The sequence below is a fragment of the Phaenicophaeus curvirostris genome, unplaced genomic scaffold (assembly GCF_032191515.1).
Source record: "Phaenicophaeus curvirostris isolate KB17595 unplaced genomic scaffold, BPBGC_Pcur_1.0 scaffold_53, whole genome shotgun sequence".
Taxonomy (NCBI): Eukaryota; Metazoa; Chordata; class Aves; order Cuculiformes; family Cuculidae; genus Phaenicophaeus; species Phaenicophaeus curvirostris.
In genome coordinates this window covers 1,353,288-1,357,693 of record NW_027206675.1, presented here as the reverse complement: position 1 = coordinate 1,357,693, position 4,406 = coordinate 1,353,288, and positions in this window count along the sequence as shown.

Below are 4,406 nucleotides of genomic sequence, written 5' to 3'. Positions count from 1 at the left end.
TTAATAATGTCTTTGTCATCTGTGTCGTCTCTGTCATCTGTGTCTATTTTGACATCTTTATCATATATAATGTTTGTGTCGTCTGTGTTGTCTTTGTCTATTATGACTTCATTGTCATTTATAATGACTTTTTCTTCTGTGTCATCTGTGTCGTCTTTGTCGTCTGTGTCTATTGTGCCATCATTGTTATTTATAAAGTCTGAGACACCTGCGTCATCTGGGTCATGTTTCTATTGTGACACCTTTGTCATTTATAATGTCTTTGTCGTATGTCATCTCTGTTGTCTGTGTCGTCTCTGTCTAGTTTGACATCATTGTCATTTATCATGTCTTTGTAGTCTCTGTCGTCTGTATCGTATGTGTCTATTGTTAGTTAATTATCATTTATAGTATGTGTTGAGTGTGTCTTTTGTGACATCATAGTCATTTATAATGTCTGTGACATCTGTGTCGTCTGTCTCTATTGTGACATCCTTGTCATTTATACTGTCTCTATCGTCTGTGTGTGTTGTGACATTATTTTCACTTACCATGTCTGTGTCGTCTATGACTATTGTGACATTATTGTCGTTTATAATGTCTGTGTCGTCTGTGGCTGTTGTGAAATCATTGTAATTTATAATGTCTGTGTCATTTGTGTCTTTTGTGACATCATTGTCATTTATAATGATGTGTGGTCTGTATCGTCTGTGTCTATTGTGGCATCATTGTCATGTATAATGTCTGTGACGTCTGCGTCATCTGTGTTTATTGTGACATCATTGTCATTTATTACATGAGTGTCATCAGTGTTGTCTGTGTCTAGTGTGACTTAATTTTCATTTATAATATCTTTGTAGTCTGTGTCGAATCTGTTGTCTCTGTCGTCTGTGTCTATTGTGACATCATTGTCATTTATAATATCTGTGTAATCTGTGTCGTCTCTGTTTATTGTGACATCAGTGTAATGTATAATGTCTGTGTCTACTGTGACATCATTTTCATTTATAATGTCTGTGTCGTGTGTGTCGTCTGTGTCTACAGTGAAATCATATTCATTTATAATGGTTTTGTCTTCTGTGTTGTTTCTGTCGTCTGTTTCTATAGTGACATCATTTTCATTAATAATGTCTCTGTCGTTTGCGTGGTCTTTGTCTATTGTGACATCATTGTCATTTATAATGTCTGTTTTGTTTGTGTCTATTTTGACAACATTGTCATTTATAATGTCTGTGTCTTCTGTATCATCTGTGTCTACTGAGATATCATTTTCATTTATAATATCTGTGTCATCTGTGTCCATTGTGACATCGGTATTTAAAAGTGTCTATGTCATCGGTGTCTATCGTGACATCATTGTCATTTATAATGTCAGTGTCTTCGGTGTCGTCTGTCTATTGTGACATCGTCATTTATAATGTTTTTGTCATCTGTCTCATCTGTGTCGTCTGTGTGTATTGGGACTTCATTGTCATTTATAACAACTCTGCCGTCTGTTTCATCGCTGTCTATTATGACATAATTGTAATTTATAATATCTCTGTCTTTTGTATCGTCGGAGTCTATTGTGAAATCATTGTCATTTATAATGTCTCACTTGTCTTTTAAAACTGTGTCGTCTGTGCTGTCTTTGTCTATTGTGACATCCTTGTCATATATATCTGTGTCGTCTGTGTCTATTGTGACATCATTTTCATTTATAATGTCTGTATTGTCTCTGTCGACTGTGTTGTCTGTGTCTACTGTGACATCATTGTCATTTGTAGTGTCTGTGTCATCTGTGTTGTCTGTGTCTATTTTGACATCATTTTCATTTTTAATGTCTGTGTCGTCTGAGTTGTCTGTGCCTATTGTGACATCATGTTAATTTATACTGTCTTTGTTGTCTGTGTCTACTGTGACATCGTCATATATAATATCTGGGTGGTCTCTGTTGTCTGTGCCTATTGTGACATCATGCTAATTTTTAATGTCTGTGTCATCTGTGTCTATTGTGATATCATTGTATTTTATAATGTCTGTGTCGTCTGTGTCTATTCTGATTTCATTGTCATTTATTATGTCTGTGTCGTCTGTGTCTTCTGTGTCTATTTTGACATCATTTTCATTTAGAATGACTGTTGTCTGTGTGGTCTGTATAGTCTCTATCTTCTGTATCCTCTGTGTTTATTTTGACATCATTTTATTTTATAATGTCTCTGTTGCCTGTGTAGTCTGTGTCGTCTGTGTCTATTGTGATATCATAGTCATTTAAAATGTCTGTGTTTTCTGTGTTGTCTTTGTGTATTGTGGCATCATTGTCATTTATAATGTCTGTATCGTCTGTGAAAGTTGTGACATCACTGTCATTTATAATGTCTGTGTCGTATGTGTTGTCTGTCTAGTCTGTCTATTGTGACATCATCGTAGTTTAGAGTGTCTGTGTCGTCTATGTCTATAGTGACATCATTGTCATTTATGATGTCTGTGGCGTCTGTGTCTGTTGTGACATCATTGTCATTTATAATGTCTGTATCACCTGTGTCGTCTGTCTCTGTTTTGACATCATTGTCGTTAATATTGTCTGTGTCATCTGTGTTGTCTGTGTCGTCTGTGTCTATTGTGACATCTATGTTATTTATAATGACTGTATCATCTGTGTGGTCTTTCTCTATTGCGACATCATAGTCATTTACAATATCTTTGTCGTCTGTGTATTCTGTTGCTATTGTGACATCATTGTCATTAGTAATGTCTGTGGCGTCTGTGTCATGATTGTCTATGGTGACAGCGTTGTCATTTAAGATGTCTGTGTCTTCTGTGTCTATTGTGACATGGTTTTCATTTATAATATCTGTGTCATCTGAGTTATCTGTTTTGTCTGTGTCCTTTGTGTCGTCTGTGTTGTCTGTGTATATTGTGACATCATTGTCATTAATAATGTCTGTGTCGTCTGTATCTTCTGTGTCTATTGTTACATAGTTGTCATTTATAATGTCTTTGCCGTCTCTGTTGTCTGTGTATATTGTGACATCATTGTCATTTTTTATGTGTGTCGTCTGTGTCGTCTGTGTCTGTCGTGACATCATTGTCATTTATAATGTCTGTGTCTTCGATATGGTCTGTCTATTGTGAAATCATCATTTATAATTTCTTTGTCATCTGCATCATCTCTGGCATAGTTGTCTATTGTGACATCATGGTCTTTTATAAAAACTCTGCCCTCTGTGTCGTCTCTGTCTTCTGTAACATCATTGTCATTTATAATGTCTGTGTCGTGTGTGTCATCTGTGTCTACTGTGAAATCTTTACCATTTCTAATTTCTTTGTCGTCTGTGTCTATTGTGACATCATTGTCATTTATAATGCCTGTGCCGTCTGTGTCTGTTGTGACATCATTTTCATTTATAATATCTGTGTCCTCTGTGTCGTCTGTGTCTATGGTGACATCATTGTCATTCATGTCTCTGTCGTCTATGTCGTCTGTGTCTTCTGTGTCTATTGTGACATCATTTTCATTTATAAAGTCTTATTGTCTGTGTCGTCTTTGTTGTCTTTTTCATCTGTGTTTGTTGTGACAACATTTTCAAAGTTTGTGTTATCAAATTCATCTGTGTTGTCTGTGTCATCTGTCGCGTCTGTGTCTATTTTGAAATCTAAGTCATTTATAATGTCTGTGTCCTCTGTGTCGTCTGTGTCTATTGGGACATTGCTGTCATTTATGTCTGTGTCATTTTTGTCTATTGTGACATCATTGTCATTTATGTCTTTATCGTCTGTGTCATCTTTGTCTATGGTGACATCATTGTCATTTATAATGCCTGTGTCGTCTGTGTCTATTGTGACATCATTGTGATTTTTAATATCTGTGTCCTCTGTGTCTATGGTGACATCATTGTCATTCATGTCTCTGTCATCTCTATCGTCTGTGTCTTCTGTGTCTATAGTGACATCATTTTCATTTATAGTCTTATTGTCTGTGTCGTCTTTGTTGTCTTTTTCATCTGTGTTTGTTGTGACAACATTTTCAACATCTGTGTCATCGAATTCATCTGTGTTTTCTGTGTCGTCTGTCACGTCTGTGTCTATTTTGAAATCTATGTCATTTATAATGTCTGTGTCCTCTGTGAATTCTGTGTGTATTGTGACATGCATGTCACTAATAATGTCTGTCGTTTGTGTTGTGTGATATCATTGTCATTTATAATGTCTCTGTAGTCTGTCGTCTGTTTCTACTGTGACATTGTCATTTATAATATCTGTGTCGTCTGTGTCATCTCTGTCGTCTGTGTCTATTGTGATATAATTTCATTTATAATGTCTGTTTTGTCTGTGTCTATTCCGACATCATTTTCTTTTATAATGTCTATGTCGTATGAGTAGTCTGTGAATATCGTGATATCACTGTCATTTATAATGTCTGTGTCATCTATGTCTATTGTGACATA